The sequence below is a fragment of the Rhinolophus hipposideros genome (assembly GCF_964194185.1).
Source record: "Rhinolophus hipposideros genome assembly, chromosome: 8".
NCBI lineage: Eukaryota > Metazoa > Chordata > Mammalia > Chiroptera > Rhinolophidae > Rhinolophus > Rhinolophus hipposideros.
Window position 1 is genome coordinate 50,096,194 of NC_138054.1, and position 21,446 is coordinate 50,117,639.

The 21,446-nt window shown below is 37.1% G+C and overlaps 1 protein-coding gene across 7 annotated transcripts in view; it reads right to left on the reverse strand.

The window, feature by feature from the left end:
- The window catches only part of ATG4C (autophagy related 4C cysteine peptidase), a 64,927-nt gene extending 61,250 nt beyond the window's left edge, over positions 1–3,677 (reverse strand). For 2 of the 7 annotated variants that reach the window (XM_081054863.1, XM_081054869.1), the window contains exon 1: positions 3,403–3,556. The gene's annotated coding sequence lies outside the window, so the exon portion shown is untranslated. Of the gene's footprint in view, positions 1–2,389; positions 2,498–3,402 lie in introns of those variants that run through there. The other 5 variants (XM_081054865.1, XM_081054866.1, XM_081054864.1 and 2 more) reach the window with 5 other exon arrangements.
- Between the last annotated feature and the right edge of the window lie 17,769 nt (positions 3,678–21,446).

Here is a 21,446-nt window from a genome sequence, read left to right on the forward strand (position 1 = left end):
ATAACTAAGAAATTAACTTTGAACACTAATGCCACAATAAAAAAGAAAATATTAACAAAGCCCGCCAAACCTGGCCAACTTACAGTTTTCTCTATCTCAGTGAACTATACCACAATCCATCCAGTTACATAAGCCAAAAAGCTAGTGGTGGCCGATGGCACTTTCTTCTCCCTCATTCCTCATATCCAATCCATCACCCCGTCACCTCCTAAATATCTCTAAAACCCATCCTCTTCTATCTAGCTTCACCACCACTTTTTCCAAGGTATTAATATTTCTCATCTGGCCTGTCCCCATCCACACTCCTAATCCCATCTGTAATCAGTTTTCCTCCATATTACATCAAGTACTTTTTCATAGCCTTGTAATTGCTGCAACTTTAAATTTCTTTGATGGAATATATGATTTATGACTGCTTCCCCTGTTATGCAATAAGTACTATGAGGGTCGAGACTGTATTTACTGACCACTATATCACTGTGACCTAGAAGAGCACCTAGTTAATAAATAAATGTTAAATGATTGAATGCACGTCAAAGATTACAGATTTATTTATAAATAGTCCAAAAACTAAAGTAGTTATAAGGCTCATTCATGAACCATCATAAGATGTACCTTATTTCATCATTTCTGGGTCACACATTTTTACATTTTAACTCTAAAACTGAATACATCATACAGTTGACAATGTTGTTTAGCAATATTTTTTCATAGTTTTTAATAAAATAATGATGCATCTTGGAATTTTAAAAAAAAATCTCATGATTTGATGAAATAGGAAAGTCTGTAATAACACCTGGCCCACTCGGTTCAAATCTGGTAATCTAGCCTCTCTTCTCCTTTGGAAACCACCGTGCACCAAACATTCCATAATTAACAGAGCCTACTGGTTCTTTCACTAACAACTATCAAATCCATTCCTTTTTTTCCATTTCCACTACAATAATATTAGATCTACCTAATGTCTCATTGCCTCATAGCTGAGCTCTTGCTTCAAATCAACCAACAATGTGCAACTACGATGTACAAGAAACTGAAGATATAAAGCAGTCCAATTACCTGTCCCTGCTTCTAATCTCTCTCCCGTACAATTCAGAATTTTATTCATTTGATGCCTCAAGCTGGAATTACTTTCCTCCCAATTCCTACCTATCAAATCCCTACTTGCTACTTAAGTTCTAGATCAAATCTCATCTTCTTCATGAAATTTTCCCTAACCTCTTTTCAACTTTAACATTCTAGAACACATAAAACCTAATGCATATTGGCTATATTTTATGCTTCTTGAAAGCAAGGTTTACATCTCATATATTCTGTTAGAATGAAAGCTCCCTGAGAACAGGGCTTTTATCTGTTTTGTTCATTGTTATATCCCCAGCACCTACAATATCTGATACATAATAGCTGCTCAGCAAATATTTATTGAATTAACGCTCTTTATATATTCCAGGGTAGAGAACAAATTTTTGCAGCTGTGTAAGCCAATCTTTACAATAGGAAAAGTAAAGAACTGGACTAAATAACTTGCACTCTTCGAGCTTCAGTTTCTTCATCTGCTAAATGTAAATAATGTTCAATAGCTCACTGAGTTGTTATAACAATTAAATGCAATAATGCTTTAATAGCATCTAGTACAGACCTGTGTATAAAAGGATGGTCTCAATAAAGATTTTGATGATTTTGTGTCAATAGTTAAATAGTAAGAAGTATTCAATAAATGCCTACTAAATAAAATCTCAGGAAAAATATAAAAAGTTTGAGTAATATCGAGCCTCTTATTAGTTATCCAATAAAGAATTTCATAAGTGAATTAATTCTGAAATATTTATATTTAGCCCCAAATATTAAGCAGGGCTGAAACCATTCCTGATTAATTAGGAATAATCCCAATTTTACAGGGTATAAGTATTAGTAGTATTTGTATTTTACTGACACATGTAGATTATATTTGACAAAACAATAATTTTACTAATAGAATTTCTACCGTGCAATAATCAGAATAGAAGTTGCAAACTTATTTGAGTTACATAGTCCCCAAAAAGCAAGGAAGTACAAAAATTTCTGTCTACAAAACATTAGTGAATAGTATACAATGCTGTTTTACCAGATCATTTACCAGGACTCTCTCATAAATAATTACAACAAATAAATTTTTCAATATATTTGCATTCATTTTATAGAAAAAGAACATCGGTTAAATGGTTTTTGAAACCTTTTATTAAACTACACAATTCCATATGTTGGCTACTTCTTAACTTTAAACTGTTATTTACAGTGAATGAACTGATAATTAATTCAATATAGCATCAGATTATTGGACTAAGAAACTCTTCCTTGTTCAGTAAAAAGGCTTTATTAATTTGTAACTGGGAACATCCACAGACTTTACCTTTCAAAGCCGTTCCAACCCCTCTGCGTACTTTCAAAGACTCATAATCTAATTACAAATCACCAGCAACCAAGGAGGAAAGAGTATTCCCTTGTGTCTATCTGCTAGTAATTGACAGAAAATCACTGCAAAATTCTACTGGGGACATATGTCCTGAGTAGGAAAGAGGGGGGTAAAATCCTGTGTAAGCAATCCAAATCACACGAGATGTAGGACCAGCTTTTCTCCTCTAACCACAGGGTCGTAACTAACTCCTTGCGGGAAAATTAATGGATACAAAACGAAACCGTAAACCAATGAAATCTTAATATAAACTCAACACGCAGAGTCCAGCTGAGTGGACCACTGACGTCTTTCCTATTCACCAGCCATCGTAAGAATGCCTTCGAGCCTCCAATCTAAACAGACCTTAGAAGCATGGAGATGGAGGTGGAAGAGTTGAGGTTGAACGAGAACAAAACAAAGTAACTGACCGTCAATGTCTGGATGGGAAAGCATTGAGATATTCAGGAGAGCGTGGGAACGTCTGAAGCAGTAAAAAACAAAAAACAAAAAAGAAGAAAAGAAAGAAAAAGAAAAGAGAGAAAAAAGAAAGAAAAAAGGCCAAATAGGGGGAAATGAGAATATTGAGATGTAAGGGATTCGGGTTTGGGGTTTTTTTTTTTTTCTTTTTGTTTTTACTTTTTTTCAACGGGAAGAAACAGGAGTTAAATGGATGCGCTATCTTAGGGTCGGAGAGGTCGTGCCTGGAACACCTAAGAAAAGCCACCAGGAGAAGGGGCACAGCTGCCCGCGGGCAGGCTCTGCAGCCCAGAAAGGGCAAGGAGTCAGGAGACAAGCGACACTAAAAGGGAGGGGAGGGGAAGAGCCCAAGTCTTCCAAGAGCCCACACGGTGAGCCACGGGGGGGCCCCCACTCGCCCCCCACCCCCGCAAGAAACCCGGTCTCTCGGGGACCCAGACGGTCATCCCCAACCTTCTCCTGACTGCGCTAGCCCCAGGTCGACCCCTCACCGAAACAGAACGGGAGAAGTGCCAAGAACGTGCAGGAGCCACCACCCCGGGAAATGGTCCGGCTCGAACGCAGGCCGCCGCGAACACAGCCCGCTCCCCTGCAGACGCTCCCACCTCAGCGCCGCCGCCACGGCACCTCCAGCCCCGGGCCACCGTAGTAGGAGGAACGGCCTCCCCTTCAGACCCAATGGGGCAGGCACTTCCGGGGCACTAAATCCTTTCGATTGGTGGCAGCAATAACAGCCGCCTATGGGCTGACTTCATCCCTCTTTCCTGGTTCGCCACTCCCAGCCCCTAAGTCATCACTACGGCAAGCGCAGAACCAAGGGAAAGTATCCATCCGTAAGCACTGTAATCGACAAACCACATGATGCCTACCGTGAGTTCCTGTTGAATAAATCATTGGACTTCAACTCCCAGCATGCCGTGCAACACCACACCCTCTCCTTCGTCGCAGGAACTACAAGATCCAGCATGCAGAGCACCCCTCTTTCTTCACTCAGCCCCCGATACCCGCAAATCCCAAAAGCGATTTCAGAGTCGTTAAATCCCGTAGACTTATGTTGACCTTCCTATCAAGCCTCACTTTGGTAAAAACAGCAGTATTTCCTTCCATCCTGTTGTGAAGATAACTAAGCCAAGCGATAGTTGGGATTATAGGTAAATACTTAACAAAATATCAAGGAATGTGTAATCCTGTCATTTTGCTGTACTGCAAGATTGTGTTGGGACAAGGACTATCAGATACGCTCCTGAATTGCATAGGAAATTGTAGTAATAGCTAGAAGCAAAAAATATTAACTGTCTGTATTACCTGTCTGTGAAACCCCATGGGAAAGAAAATCAGAATACACAGATAAAAAGTCCAAAATTAAATTTGAAAATATTTTTCAACTTCTTAATGTGTTTAATGGTTTGAATTACTTTTTTATTGTTCTCACAAAAACATGTAACTGGAATATTTATTTTCTATTACGTGGTAGGGCAACTAAGTAACCAATCACATAAAGGATGTAGCAAGATCACAAATGTAACATTTACTAGTGAGAGCAAACAAAGTGACTGATTGCCTTTAGTTAGCGTGTGGTTCCACATTATAAAACACAAAAACTCTGTTTTGATTTCTTAGGACAGATAATATGCATCTAACAAGCTGTCTGGATGTCTTTTTGTTACTTTCATTAAGACTTGGATTACAAGGATGAACATATTTCATTTTTGATATTGTGCATTAACAGGCCCTGAGAAACAATGTTTGGATTCTGAAAATAAACTACATGGTAATTATACAAAATGAAATGTGTGTATATTACAAACATTGGTTTTCTATGGGTTTACAGAAAATCAAATTTTAATTGGTAGGGAAAAAAATGGATTAGAATAGTTCCCTTTTTAAAACTTCGCATAGAAGTCACAGAGGGAAATTATATCCTGTAACACTGAGATGGCCTCAGCTACCATACAGACTGCATTCAAACTCCAGTGTGCTAAATTATGCAGCACTAGCAAGTAAATATTTAAAATCTATGATCATGGAAAACAAGCTGCTGCTCTCCATATTCATGCACCAAAACAATATGAACACAGTGAGAGAAAATATTTCCTTTGGAATGATTCAGAGGTAATGATAAACTATAATTAGGTCGTCTGCTATTCATAGGTGTTTATAGTAAATAAACACATAATTTCATCCACTTATTAGGGATGTTATTAAGGTAGCTTTAAAAATATTCTAAATATTTGATACACATATTTCTAAAGCAGTTTCAGTGATCAATTGGGTAAATGAATGTGGAAAAGAGTTTAAAGAATACATAATTTATGTAACAGAATTTAGGGTTTTAAAAGAGATTCTTGCAGCTGCAGTGCTCAGCAATACTCTCTCCTCCAAATGTGTCTTGACTTTCCAATTCAGTCATTTGCTAAACACAGAAGAGTTGCAATTGGACAAGATGTTCATTTCAGTTCAACAAACACTATGCTGATGCAAAACACTCTGCCTAGGCACGAAGCACAGATAGTTTTGATTATTAGGAAAGATTGAAAGGAAAATGAAGAGAAGAAAAGAAATTTATCAGAATGGAAAACAGAAAGTAAAATATGTGTAACATCGACTTTTAATAATCACTTACACACCTGGTTAATTGGAACTCTATAATAGCTTGTATATGTTCTAAACAGCAACAACCAATTCTTTAACATGTGTGTCTCTCAGCTCTAAGCACAGTATTTTGTGCAGAGTGATTGGCTCTCCATTAGTGTTTGTGGGAGTTCACAGTGATGAATGAGGCCCTGAAACTCCCTTCTCATTCATACTTTGCAGTTTTAGCATAAACTATTATTTTTTAATTAATAATTCAGATTATATAATAAAGTAGCTATTAAAACCAGAATATTTGATTAATCAGAATGACACATTCAAAAGTCAATAAAAGACAGCAATTTACCACTGTGTGTTCCAATATATGTATATACCAGTGGTGCCAAAAAAAGTATACATATTTTAAGAAAGGAAAAAACTGTATTAAAATTGTAATAGTCAATATATATCGGTAACAAGATGAATACAAGTCATATTTATACATTTTTGGCACACCCCATATATAATATTTATCTTAAGTTGTCAAGCCCTTTCTAAAATGTCATCATATCCCAGGCATATACTCTGAAAGCATATAAGTCATTCTAGGGTTATTGATTGTAATAGAGCTCCAGATTTTTGTTAGTAAACTTTTAATCCTTAACTTCTACCAAGAATCCTTCTTATCCATCTGCCTCCGAGACCCAGGGAAAGATGAAGGTTCTGTTTAATAAGCAAATGTGTTCCATAAATGCCTGATCAAAGATATTTTAAGATAAACTGAACTCAGACTTGGTAAGATGAATACCTTGTAGACTTCTAAAGGCTAAAAAATTATTTTAGGAAAAACTTGGTGAAAACGTTTCTCATGTCCAAGTGACCTTATTTCTGTTACCTCTCTTATATCTTCAATCTCTCTCCACTGCCCTCTTTGCCTCAGCTTACAAACATGCACAAAATCTCCACAATTTTGAAAACAACTTCGATGAACTCAGCTTCCCTCCTAAATTCAATGTTATTCCATTCTCCTTTTCCTTTCATAGCCACACTTCAGCAAGTGCTACAAAGTAAACCTTAGCCTTGAAATGCAACACAAGAACACAAGGGTGTCAGTTAATTTCAAATTGTGGGATCCTAGAGGAGGAAGTTCTGAGATAACTTAAATGATAAAAATAATTATTAACTAGCTTCAGAAGAGGGAGATTTAACCAGTTTAGGACAACCTGTAAATTTATTACAGCCAGAACAGGAGAGTGGGGGAGTGGTACAATATAAGGCTAGAAAGACTGAGGCTATTTCATAAAGGGGCCTTGTACACTATGATAAAAATCTTGGACTTTAACCTATAAAGTTATAAAAGGAACCATTTAGGGAATGATATAATTAGATTGCATTTTAGGCTGCTGGTTGCAGTATTACGAAGAATGACTTGGGCTGGAAAGACCGATTGGGAGATTGTTTTCAAAATTTGGGTTTAAGAAAAACCGGGATATCTGAAATAGTGATGAGGGAAAAGCAAAAAATTGGTCAGCAATATTAGGATAATAGAATTAAGAGGAGGTGTCAGGGGGAGACGGAATCCAGCGAAACTCCCAGGTTTCTGTTTTTTTTCTACTTTCCGTGTGTTAAATTCGGACTGCTTCAAAGTTGTCATGTTGCCACGCCCAGGAGGCAGTTAGACTTGAAGTTTAAGAGGAAGAGTTGAGCTGAATATATAGCTTTGGGGGAGGGGTCATCAGTCTTAGATGACAGCTGAAACCATGGGCCTGGAATGTGAACCAGGTAGGTGGGAATCTGAGCTAGTCAGCAGGAAGCCAAAATGTGACAGAGAGGAGGTAGGCAACTGTCATGAAATCCTTTAAGGAACACGATTTTTACATAAAAGCAAAAGGCTACTGATCAAGATGTAGCATTGAATAACAAGGAGATCGCTGAACTCATCTCTAGATAGCGTGTTCATAAATAATGAGACCAAAAAACTCAAGAACGTTCAGGGGGACAGAATCTTCAGAGAAGAGTCAATATGCGGGAAGACCAGGAAGTGAAGCAAAAATTCTGTTAGGAGAATCAGGATGTACAAATTAGAGCATCAGAGAAGGAATGGAAATTATTTTGAAGGGAGAAAATGAGTGGGAGATTGGGTCATGGGAAAGAAAGCACAGGTGAGAACACAAAAAGAAAGATGATGATGAAAGATGACAGGAATACGAGATAGTGTTCACCAGGCTCAAGGCTTCAAAACAGAAATCCTGTATAAATCTGTGGTTCACCCTAACCTGTGTGTGAAGTTTTCACTGATCTTGGCAACAGGGAGTGTAACTGACTTGTTTACAACACTCACCTCCTTTTCTTATAATGGAACCCTCCCTCCTCCTCAAAGCCAGGAACTTTAGGGGAGGGACACTTTCCCAAACCCTACAAGGCATAAATTAATGATTTGCCTAAAGTTTGGACTCTAAATCAAACATTGTGGCCTATTCTCTTGGTTTAGCCATGAACATGTGACATAATTCCAGGAAATGAGACGAGGGGAAATCTGCTGGGGAGCTTCTGGGAAAAGTTTTTCTCCCTAATGAAAAACAGTACATGCTGTATACCCATGTTCATAGCAGCATTATTCACAATAGCGAAAAGGTGGAAGCAACCCAAGAGTCCATCAACAGATGAATGGATAAGCAAAATGTGGTATACAGATACAATGGAATATTATTCAGTCTTTAAAAAGTAAAAAATTCTGATGCATACTACAACATAGATGAATCCTGAGAACATTATACTAGGTGTCAGTATAAGCCAGTCACAAAAAGACAAACACTGTATGATTCCACTTACTAGAGTAGTCACATTCATAGAGACAGAAAGTAGAATGGTGGTTGCCAGGAGCTGGGGAAGCAAGAATGGGGAGTTATTGTTTAATGGGTATAGAGTTTCAGTTTTGTTAGGTGAAAGGAATTCTGAGTTCTGGAGATGGATGGTGGTTAATTGTTGCACAACAATATGACTATAATTAAATACGCACTTAAAATGGTTAAAATAGTAAATTGTATATTATGTGTATTTTACCACAATTAAAAAAATTGGAGACAAAAAGCAGTATATGCCAAGACCACTCAATGGCAAAAGAATAGTCTCATCAGCAAATAGTAGGACAACTGCCTTTGTACATGCAAAAGAATAAAGTTGGATTGCTACCTCATACCATATTCAAAAATTAACTCAAAATGGATCAGAGATCTAAATATGAAAGTTAAAATGATAAAACTCTTTGAAGAAACCATATAAGTAAATCTTCATGACCTGGATTTGGCTATTGCTTCTCTGATGGGACAACAAAAGCATAAGCAGAAAAGAAAAAATAGGTCTATTGGACTTCACCAACATTAAAAACTTTCATGCATCAAAGGACACTGTGAAGAAAGTGAAAAGACAACCCACAGAATGGGAAAAAATATTTGCAAATCATAAATCTGATAAGGATCTACTATCCAGAGTATATAAAGAATTTACAGATCAACAAAAAGATAAGAACCCAATTAAAAGATAGGCAAAGGACTTGAATGAATATTTTTTCCAGAGGATATATACAGATGGCCAATAAGCACATTAAAAGATGTTGCACAAGTAATCATATTTTATGACAGAATATATTTTGAATGTTTAGACCTAGATATTTATACATTTGAGAGTAATATATGATTTTAAAACTGCAAAATGTCTCTCAGCCATTGTGTTAGTTAAGTATTTTTTAATAACAAACTACCCATCTCTTAGCAGTTTTAAAGAACATTTATTATCTCATAAATTTTGTGGGTTAGGAATCTGGGCATGATTTAGCTGGGTCCTCTGCTTCCTGGTCTTTGACAAGGCTGCAATTAAGGTGTTGGCCGTGCCACCCGAAGTCATGACTGGGGAAGAAATTTCAAGTTCTTTCAGTGATTGTTGACAGGATTCAGTTCTTTGTGGGTTGTTGGACTGAGGGCCTTAGTTTCCTGCTGGCTATTGGTCATAGCCACTCTCATTTCTTTGCCACATGGGCCTCTCCATTTATAGCAGCAGCAGCTTGTTTCATCAAAGCTTGTGAGCCAAGAAAGCAATAGAGAGAGTCTGCCAACAAGAAGGAAGTCATAGTCCTAAAATCCAATCGTGAAAGTGACCTCCCATTACTTTTGCTATATTCTACTTATTAGAAGCAAGCCACTAGATTTAGCCCTGACTCAAGGGGAGATGATTACACAAGAGCATACATACAAGGAAGTGGGATTCACTGGAAGCCATTTTAGAAATACCTACCACAGCGACCACATACAATTGCTGCAAATACCATGCTAATTTCCTAAGTACCTTGGAATCACCAATTGGAACAAGAACAGAAGTAAGAAAGTGAATGCCTAGCTCTACTGAGAAATGATTCTTTGCTAGGCAAGAATTTATTGCATTCATGCGTTCTGAGAGAAAAGTTTTGACAAAACTTCTTTTTTTTTCTTATCTAAACATTTTGCTGCTCAAATCCTCTCCATGCTCTGAAGCAGTGTTTCTCTGTTAGGTTGCCACTACCCAAACCCAAACCATTATGACAGCATTGGAACACAGATGCCTTTGGTAGAGCAAAAGATGTGGAGAAGCATTTCCCTGGGGCCAGAATAATGCTAGTCATGAGAATGGATGTTTAGGGTGAGGGGTTGCACTGGGTTCATGCTGAGAATGAGGGGGAGAATGAGAAAAATATTCGTGTGTGTTTTTAGTATGATTTTTGTGGCTATATTATATGTAGGGCCCTTAAGGCATGGGGACAGAAAACTAGCTCCTCTTGCTTGGGGCTAGTGACAGAACTGATGTGCTTAAGGCAGAAAAGCAGTAAGAAAAAAATAATCGTTCAAAATGTCATCTAAAGGCAACCATTGTTCACATTTTGATCTGTATTTTTTGATATCTTTTCTTCTAAGTGTACTTTTTCATTTGGATTTTTGACAGAGTTGTGATTGTTTCACAAGCATCATTTGTTATCCAGCTCTTTTCACTTACCATTGAAACATAAAGCACATTCCCATGTTATTATGAACTATTCATTAACATTTTTTAAAAACCTGTACTCTTTTTTCTACCTTACACTGCTTTCCAGGAAAGACAGCAAGTTAAATACTGCTCATAAACATTACTTCAGTTAATCTAAATTTCAGTCTGGCCCAATTTCAGATTCTTCTGAATCTAAAAATAGTCTCTTCTCCTCTCTCTCTCTCTCTCTCTCTCTCTCTCTCTCTCTCTCTCTCTCTGTCTCTTGCTATCGCTCTCGCTTGCTCTCGTTTGGAGACTCAGGAATTCGGTGAGATTGAAGAAAGAGGAAAGAGGAAAGAGTCTAATACTGACAGTTTGTCATTTGTCATTTGAACCAAAAGCAAGGTCTCCAACTCCAATCGGGTCTCCAAGGTCTCCAATCGGAAGAAGGGTCAAAAAGGGGCTACTCACTTAATATTAATATTAAATTGATATTAATATTAAATCTTGATATCACAAAACTGTAGTTTTTTAAAAAAATATATGAAAATATTAGATTTATGTATTTTTATTTTTTTTAAATTAATTTATTTATTTATTAGTTTCAGGTGTACAAAACAAGGTAATACTTAGACGTTCATCATTTATATCCCTCATACTGTGAACCCCTCTCCCCCCATCCACTATCCCTCCGACCTCACACTGAACCATCACATTATATATATAAAATTATAGTTGGCATTCATTAATGTTTAGCTTCTGGTGTACAATGCCATGATCAGGTATCCACAGTATCCCTGAGGTGGTCTCCCAAATAGGACGCATGTCCATCGGATACCCAACAAAATCTTTACAACATTATAGAATACCTTCCCCAAATTAATTTTCAAAAAAACCCTGAGGCCATCTTGTGGTTACCAGCTGCTTCCAAATCCCTTCATCTTTCCCCTTATCAAAAATATGGAACGCTTCACGAATTTGCGTGTCATCCTTGCGCAGGGGCCATGCTAATCTTCTCTGTATCGTTCCAATTTTAGTATATGTGCTGCCGAAGCGAGCACAGATTTATGTATTTTTAAAGTCAAAAGGTATCCAGAAGAGAACTTCTCTTAATATTTATTCTTTTTGACTTCTCTACAGGAACACAAAAGCTGGGAAGGATCATATTTGTTAAGTCCCAAGACTTCAGTGCAAATATCGACATAGTAAAAAACAACCATAATGTCTTATAATAATTATTATAAAAACAGTTTTGACTACAGACTTCTTGAAAGGGTTTTGAAAACCCCAGAAGTCTGCAGACCACACTTTGAGAGCTACTGCTTAACACTCTTAGTCATTTACATCTTAGCAGGTACTTGTGTATTTTAGTCGCAGCTCTCCATGTTGTTCTTATTTTAGAAGCTGAGAGAAGTTCACTGATTTGTTTAGGATCCCATAGGTATAAAAGAAAGAAGTAGAATTTGCATCTAGAATTGTCTAACTCCAAATCCCAGTCTCTCCCGCTACTTTATATTCCTAGGATAGTAATGCTTGAATGCCTAACCTCTTATTTTCTGATTTGTAAAATACAGTGCTCGAAGTATTTGTTGTACCTTTCCTCAACTGGGTGGTCAAGGGTACATATGGACTCTTGATAATCTGTTTTCCTAGGTATAAAAGTAACAGAGGTAATCTTTTGAACAAGAAAACCCCAAACTCTCTCACGACAAAATAGAAATGCTGAGTGAAAAGCAGACAATAAATAAATAAAGCCAAGGGTAAATGTATGTATCTTATTCTGGAATGTGGGAAGGAAAAAAAGAAGGGGGAGATTTTACGAATTTCCAGAATTTGTCGTTTGGGCCTGCCCTCACTCAGGTCTGGTGTGACACTCCATGCATGGCAGGGATCCTGGAGTTGGGAAACTGATGTAAAATGGATCTAAGAACCAAAACATCTTCCCCCCACCCCCTACAGCTTAGACAGTTACACTGAAACTACCTCCCCTCTCCCTCCCCACACACATACACTTACTCTGCATTAACATGACTTTACTCTTTCATTGTCTACATAACCTTGTTTTATGTGTATTTCTATTTAAAGACACCTTATATATATATATATATGATTCATTTATTAACATTGAACCTATGAGCAACAGCACTATAAGTCATGCCTTGAATGAAGCTTTTCTAACACAGATATTTTCTCTGTAAGGCACATCGTGGCCTCTTGCACTTAGGAACACTAGACACAGCACTTTAAAACTAGCTTGGGGGCCATTTCATACAACAAAATTGCCAACAAAAAGCCCAAGAATGTGAAAAATGAAAAATGTAGCAATACATATACCACAAAAGGGTCACTTGTTTACCATATGAGAGCTGAAACAAGGAAGCAGAGCATGATCTTGTTTGACCTTAGCTGGGAATGTGCACAGGAGACTGATATTTTTCACCGCTCTGTGTATAACTGTGTCCACCAATGACAGAAAAAGAGCCATGAGTATTGATTTGGGGGTCACACATTTTAGCAAGTAGTTGAATTTGCAAATATGTAATCCACAAATAATGAGAATCAACTGCAATTGTAAAACTTTCCTAAAGGAACATGCCTTAAAGTCAGGCCACCACAAGATTCCTATACTTTTTAAGATGTGATCACAATCTGGTTACAAACACAGGAGGAAACAATTTATCATGACTGAGGTAGCAAACACAAGTACTTACAGTAGAAACCCAAGAATATCTGGAAATATAATTACTCAATAGGAATTTTATTTAAAAATAAAGGAAAGAAGAAAGAAAAACATAAAAGACCAGATAGATTTGAAGACCAGACAGAATTTCTAGAAATAAAAAATGCAGTCAATTAAATGAAAAACTCAATGCAAAAGCTAAACAGTGGACTAGACAGTTGAAAAAAGAATTAGTGCACTTGAGAACAGATCAGAAAAATTACCTTTCTAATCAGTGCAGAAATCAAAAACAGAAATTCACAAAGAAAATGTAAACTAAAAATCATAATCTAGTTGCCAAGTGGTAACTTTTTGTTAATATTTTTGTGTATACCCTTCCATATATACATACATTTATGCATTTGTGTATACATATATATATTTTATAGCAAACGATAAAATACTATAGCTTAATTATTTTGATTTGGTAATTTGTTTTGAACATTTTCCAGTTAATAACTAGGCTTCTTCAATGTGACTTCAGTTGATTGCATTGTACGAGGTCTGCCAATTAAGTTTGCAAACTTGCCACCGTGAGCTTACATTGGCAGCCCTGTACAAACAGCTTGGTAAGGTTTTATAACCTTGATATATCAGTGTCTCACAGCTGTGTTTCGTATTGACGTGTGGCGGTGTCTTGCTGAGTGGCGTTCCTTATTGTTGTTGGGTGTTTTTGTGTGCTATTGCGAGAATTTTTGAGCTTGAATTAGAGCAATGAACAAACATTAAATTTCTCGTTAAACTTGGCAAGACTGGAAGTGAAATCAGGGCATGTTAGTCCAAGTTTATGGGATAATGCCATGAAGAAAACGGCAGTGTACAAATGGATTAAACGTTTTTCTGAGGGGAGAGAATATGTCACTGATGAAGAGAGGTCAGGGCGGCCAGTAATGAACAGGACTGATGAAAACATTGCAAAAAATTAATCGAATTGTGCATCAAAATCATTGGCTGACGGTGAGAAGCATACTAAGTAAACATCGATAGAGAAACAGGAAAATCTTAACTGAAAATGGCATGAGAAAGGTTTGTGCAAAAATGGTCCCAAAGGAGCTCACTGATGAACAAAAGCAAAGGAGAGTCGAAGTTTGTCAAGACCTTTTGGAGAGGCAAGACAATGTTTTGGGCCGTGTTATCACTGGTGATGAAACATGGGTGTACCAATAAGACCCTGAAATAAAGCGTCAAAGTGCACAATGGAAGTCAGCCAGTTCTCCACAACCAAAAAAGTTCCATCAGTCCAAATCGAGAGTCACAATGATGCTGCTAAACTTTTTTGATATCAGAGGGATTATTCATTATGAACTCGTACCAACTGGACAAACAATTAACCGAGTTTTCTATTTGGAGGTGCTGAAAAGGCTGCGTGAAAAAGTTAGACAGAAAATGACCTGAACTTTTTGCCAACGATTCATGACTCTTGCATCACAACAATGCATCAGCTCACACGACAGTGTCTGTGAGGGAGTTTTTAGCCAGTAAACAAATAACTGTATTGAAACACCTTCCCTCCTCACCTTATCTGGCCCTGTAATGCAGAGACTCAGCTCCCACTCCCCACACCAGAACACAGCATATGGTGAAGCCAAAAAGGAACACCAACAGAGCCATGGATAGGGGGTTCATACCACTATATTCTTGCTGGTGGCTGGGTTGGAGACATAGAAAGCAGGAGCCGCAATCTGCCGTCCGCTTCTCTGCCAACCAACTACCCAACTTGCTAGCTGCAATCCACGCCTGCTGGCATAGCCACAGCAGCTATATCGGTGGCCAATGGCTAACTGGTTTCAGCTGATAGCCATCTGATCACAGCTGATGGCCATCCACTATCTGAGCCAGCACCTTTCCACGTGAGATTGAGAGCCTGGAAACTACTCTCTAGGACTCTGCCACACAGGCCCCCGATAACTTCTTCTTTACTCGAAGACAAAGAAAATATTGAAAAGAAGACATTTTGATGACATTCAGGACATCAAGGGTTATACGACGACAGCTCTGATGGCCATTCCAGAAAGAGTTCCAAAATTGCTTTGAAGGGTGGACAAGGCAGTGGTGTTGGTGCAGAGCTTCCCAACGGGAGTACTTCGAAGGTGACTGTAGTGATATTCAGCGGTGAGGTATGTAGCACTTTTTCTAGGATGAGTTCATGAACTTAATTGTCAGATCTCGTACATGGACCAGTGCTAGACATGTAACGTCTGCTCTTTCTACGTTTACTTTACATATACCCTGTCATCACCATTCTTAGTGTAATAGCCAAGTTGACTAAATTTCAAAGAATAACTCCAAAGTATGGGTATCTATGTTTCAAGTTATAACTATTATATTACAGATATCCTCCTTCATACAAAGTATAGCATTAACATTGGTCAGAATTTATCCAGAAAGTTGATCACAGTATTACTTTTGGAAGTGTATTTGGCATAGAAATCCAATGAATTAAACAAATTTCAATGAACTGCCAGTAGATGGCTCTCTTAATTTGCTATTTTATTTTCAGTTCAGATTTATGCATTTACGCATCGTCACACCATCAAAAAAAAAAAAAAAAAAACCGGGTAAGAGGGTAGAAATGGCTCTCCAGGAATTATCTATTTCATTTGTCTATCTTCTGGTATGATTTACAATCCACAGTTGTAAATTCATTTTTAAATTTGAGTAAAAATTTGAGTAATTTGAGTAAATTTGAGTAAACCCTTGAGTAAGAAGATAGTTGTTTGTAGGGGTGGGAGATAGTTTTAATAAAACACAAGGGAACACATTTTTGAAAAAGTTTTAGTTGGAGCTTAGAATTTTTATTATGTTTATTTGTCATGATAGACAGATGAACATAATTTGTTTCTTAAATATTCCTTGAAAAATTAACTTCCAATTTTTCTTGCTATTTCATTTCTCCATTATAACTTTAAACCTGGCTAATTCTTCCCTCTGTTTTTCTCTGCATTACATAGTTAAGTAATGACTTATAAAAAAAAAATCTATCTTTTCTTTACTATATCAATTAGTTGGTCAATTAGTACCTTTATATCTCCACATTTTACCTTCATTTTTTCATGCTGTGAATTTTTTTGGCATTTATTAGTTGCTCAAATGTTTAAAGAATACATCTACACTTTATTCTCCAAGATATTTGTTGCTGGAAGATATATCCAGGTATTCACCAATTAAACTTTATATACTGTAGAGTTTATAGCCCTACCACTGTTTCTGCCAAGTTCTAGAACTTATTTCCTCAGATGATGTCTCTAAACTCCTAAATATACCTGTGTTCTACAGTTCCCTTTCATCCTAGGCTAATCCTAGAGGGAAGCCCAGTCTCTTCACTGCTTTCACAAAAAACCCACTTACACACAAGCACTTGAAGGAGATTGCAGGGTCCTAGAGAGGTGCTTGGTTTTTCCTTAGTTGAAACAGTCTTCTGATTTCACTTCATATTTCCTCCTCTTTGCTTCTCTCCATTTCTTCCCTATACATCCAGAATAAGAAAATTAACTCAAGCCTCTTCATAGAACAGATACGACAAGAGTCAGACCTTCTCAAGTTCCTCAGACTCCTCAACTGACCCCATGGGTAGCTCTAAAGCTGGAATGGCCCTTTCATATATGTCTTGAATCAAGGGAAGAGGTTAGGCCTTGGTATCACTCATTGGTCAGTCTTTGGATGCAAGGTGCTCCCAGGGAGGAGACATAACTTTTGAGTGAGGCACCTCCCCTTGTCTAAGGGCAATTTCCCGAGAAAGAGTCAGCTTTGAGCCATCAGTAGCCAACACTCCCCAAAGCTGTGGGTGAAAACCAGTGCTTCCATCCTACAGGGGGCCTCTAGGTGGTACACCGCAGAACCAACTTCAGAGTCCATTTCAGAAGAAGACGAGGCCTAAACAGCAAGAAATAAATCCAGAAAGAAATAGAGATACCCAACAAGAATACTTGAGTCCCTCAACTCAGCTCTATTGCTTGAATTTCTAGTTACATGAGCCAACAGAGTCCATTTTCTGCTTAGGCTATTTGAAATTGGCTTTCTGTCACTTGCAACTGAAAGTCCCTAATTAATAACACCTCATGTTTGCAGAAAGAAATAATCACTATTTTCTTCTTTTAGTACTTACCTCAATGCTACATTATGATTTGTTTACACATCTATCTTTCTAATTAGACTGTAACCTCCTTATAAGATATTTTATCCATCCTATATCTAGCATCTATCTATAGCAGTGCATAAATGAAGGAGATAGTGAGTAAATAATTGTTGAATTGATGAATATGAAAATACCAAAAAAAAAAAGAGAGAGAAGAAAGAGAATACCAAAACGATAGACAATGCACATGCATAGACATGGATTAGTTCACAGAGCACATGAAGTAATAAAAGTATAGTCAAAAATTGACTTGAAAGGCACAATATTTAGTCTTTCAGATTTCACATTTCCTCTCTTAGGCTACTCTTAATTGCAATTTAACCCAAGATATTCAGATTCTTTAACATCAGTTAGCTTTAGGTTGACATTTAAGCTAAGTTTGGTAGAATGCTCATTCCTTCTTGAAATACACTGCTTGACTTCTTATGATTCTGAGCCTCGCGTTTATTCTTGGTCTGTAGATTTATTCACTGTGTATTTGGCCCCAGGCTCTGTGCTGGACTCTGGGAATACAGCAATGAGCATGATAGAAAGGCTTGCACCCAGGGAATACATATTCTTAAAATAGGAAGACAGATTATAAACAAGTGATTGCGAATGCAATGTGTATTACAAAACATAATTATGGGAATGTGTAGTAGATTAACTGTGAAATTAGGGAAATTGTCTGAGAGAAAATGACATTTCTACAGAGAACTGAAGGAAGAATAGAAGTTAGCTCCTAGAAGCCCCAACAAACATTTTATTGTGTTTCATTGAAGTCATCAGTATGGTCAGAGGAGTAGGTGAATTCACTAATTAAACAGGAATTCACTAAGTAGCTATGCTAACCAGAACCTACTTCTAGAACTGAAGATGAGGCTAATCCCACCTAAATTATATGGTTGAGAATGGGAGAGGAATTTTCCACAAAAGTAGATGTTTGGGTACGGCTACAAATAAAAAGTGGAAATGGGTGCTGGACAGCAAATACCAGCTTCCCATTATAGGGAGCAAAACGTGATTCAGGGGGCCACCTAGATACCTTATGCAGCACATCAAATGAGAGATAAGAATGACTTGGATAAGGAGAGGTCAGTGAAGGTTGAAAGAATGGACAGGACTCAATAACTAACTGGCTGAGAAAGTTAAAAGTAGGGAAATTAGTCAAAGATGACTCCAAGATTAAAGTTTTTTCTTGCCCAGGCTGTGACATAGCCTGGATGTCTTAAGAACGTCCTGGCTGTGGGTCAATGAATAAGAAAAGATTTCCCTAGTTTACCATCAGCTGATGATTCCCCTGTGACTGTCTGGTAAGAGATTCCAGATTCCTGGTCACAAAAGAAGGCACATGATCCAGATGGGGTCAGCTGAAGTTCTTCACTCCCCTAGCCACAGTGATTCATCCAAGGGATGGGCTTGTTATTCCTTCCCAAGGATTTTTTCAAACTGAAGCTGAGAAAAAGAGATTCACTTTTCTAAAAAATAACTAAGCTTGAAAAAATGCAATTTCAAGTTGCTTTGCCTGTGTGTACTCTTTATGAATTCAGCTCATGTCAGGAAAGACTGACACCAGTGTGCAAAATCTGCATAGACAGAAGATATGGAAAGAGATACAGAGACAGAGACAAAAAGACAGAGATCTTAAATTCTTGCAGCATTTATATTCTTGGATCCTTCTGTCCCTGGAACCAGTTCTACTTCTACCTTTCTGTAGTTTGGCCATGTGCTCTACAAAAGCAAAGATCCCACGTGCCTGTCACATGATAGGCCCTTCAAAAACAATTGTTGAGATACAGATTTCACTTTGGACCAAGATGGTGTGACAGGGGCCATGTTTACCCTCTTGTCTGAAATAATTTAAAAAACATACAAGTTATATGAAAAAACAGATTTTAGATATTGGACATCAGACAGTACAGAACAGTATGATTTCTGAGAGAAAGAAAATAAATGAAGTAAGTCCCGTCATCACCCCATTTTACTGTCTGGAGAGAGTTTCCAGACTTTGTATTACAAAGAAGGGAACCCAGGAGGAGTTGAGCAGATGGAGCTGGGGTCATGGGAGGACAAGACAGCTAGAGTTCTCAGAGCAGCATCCCAGAGAGGAGATTGCTGCACAGAGAGAGTGCTCTGGATCTGCACAGGGCTCCCCTTTATTGTTCAGCTGAGTATTGATCAGAGCATGTAAAGCAGGAACTATCTGAAGTGGAACTGTGGAAAAGAAAGCATATCTTTGAGCATATCTGTGTCCCAACTTGGGAAATAAATACGTCATTATAGTTTCCAATGAACAAAAGCTCTGATAGTTTAAAAAATTCTTGAATGAATATAAGTCAATAAATTCTCCCTTTTCCCTTAAGGTAGCTCTAGTTGAGTTTCTGTTGCCTGCATCCAAAGAATCTTAACCAATACACCTTATAATTTCACTTCCCAGAGTTTATTTTCAGGGATAAACAAAGGATTCCAAAGAGTTTGGTTAAAAGAATATCTATCATTGTTAATGTTTATAAATGTCAAAAATCAGAAACAAACTAAAGATTTTTCTATGCCGATTTTGATAAATTAATCTAATAAAATACTATGCAGTAACTAACATGACATTTTAGTTTCGTACTTGACATAGAAATATGTTTATGATAGATTGATGAATTTGAAAAGCAGATTACAAAACAGAATGTCTAGCTTTTTATTGTACATGTGTATATGTGCATATAAAGTGTGGAAGGATATCTCTTAAAATTTTAATAATTCTCATCTCTAACTAGTGGAATTTCAGGAAGATTTTACTCTTTATTCTTTTTATTCTTTTTATACTTTTTATTCTTTTTTAAGTGTCTGTATTTTCTGATTATCCTACAACAAATTTCCTTCAGCTCTTTTTTTGTATGCTTGTCTCCTTAGTTGACCTCTGAGTTTCTGTTTTTGATCTAAAATTTACCTCTGATTTTCAGTTTATTTACGAAGCAGAGGAGATTGACACACTTTTCATCAGTTGAATAATTAAGTCTTTTCCTGTTCAGATTACAGATTTCTCCTATTTCTCCAAATCTTCTTCCAGAGCTCTAATCATTACAATTTCACAATATAACAACATACTGACTATACACATACTACAGGCACAATAAAAATCATTAAGGACATCGTTATTCTCTCTCTAATATCCTAACGGAGAGACGTTGCATAGTCAAAGGCGTATGTTCAATAAAATGGGGCCAGAGAGGTTTTAAATTTTTACCAAAACACACTGAAGCAGCTCAGTTATTAAAGTTTAGAAATGTTTGCTAGTGCCTGCATGATCTAATGCTTTGGCAAATATTGAAAGTGACCTATGTCCCCAGGGGTAAGCACATTATGCCTAATGATTCAATGTCCCAGATTTTCCAGAGAAGACCTGATTTCTTTCTTTCCTTTGTTTTTCCATAACAAAGGTCATTCCTTTATTGGATTTTAACTTTTATGTCTCTGGAAGGTTTTCCCTGTAAATTATTAATAACTCTTGCATTCGACTAAAAGATCTTTTGCTAGATTACAAATCCAAATTTTTAATTTAGAAAAATGATCGCCAAAGCATCAGGGTTGAAACAATTAATTCTCAGGTAGGGTAAGGTATTATTGATGACTCCAGCAGGATCAGGGAGAGAGATATGAATGTTGTGAATATTAAAAATCTAATTAGGGGCTCATACTTTGGTAACCACACGAAACTACCAACTTGAATTCCCAGACAACTTGCACCATAATTACTTCTGACGTTGTATTCTAGTCCCAGTTATAAAGCTAATTAGCTCTATAAAAGAGCAATCAGTCAATAATTTTGTTGCTTTCCATATCCTTATCTCTCAAGTAGAATTTTTAAAAATGATCTACCAGCCTTGATGGGTTATTTTGAGATTTAAATGAAATACTGAATATACAAACGATTTAAAAAGTTTTGTTTTTATCAAGGAATCCTTTGTTAACATCTTACTATGAAAGTTAAAAAATAAAGCAGAAAAGCTGAGCTGCTTTTGGTTGAAGAGGATATAAAGGGCAGAAGCCCTTTATACAGATTTGATATGTTCCTCTTGCTTCTTCCTGTGTTTATTAGAGAAAAATTAGAACAAGAAAAAAAATCACTAACAATTCTGCCACATAGA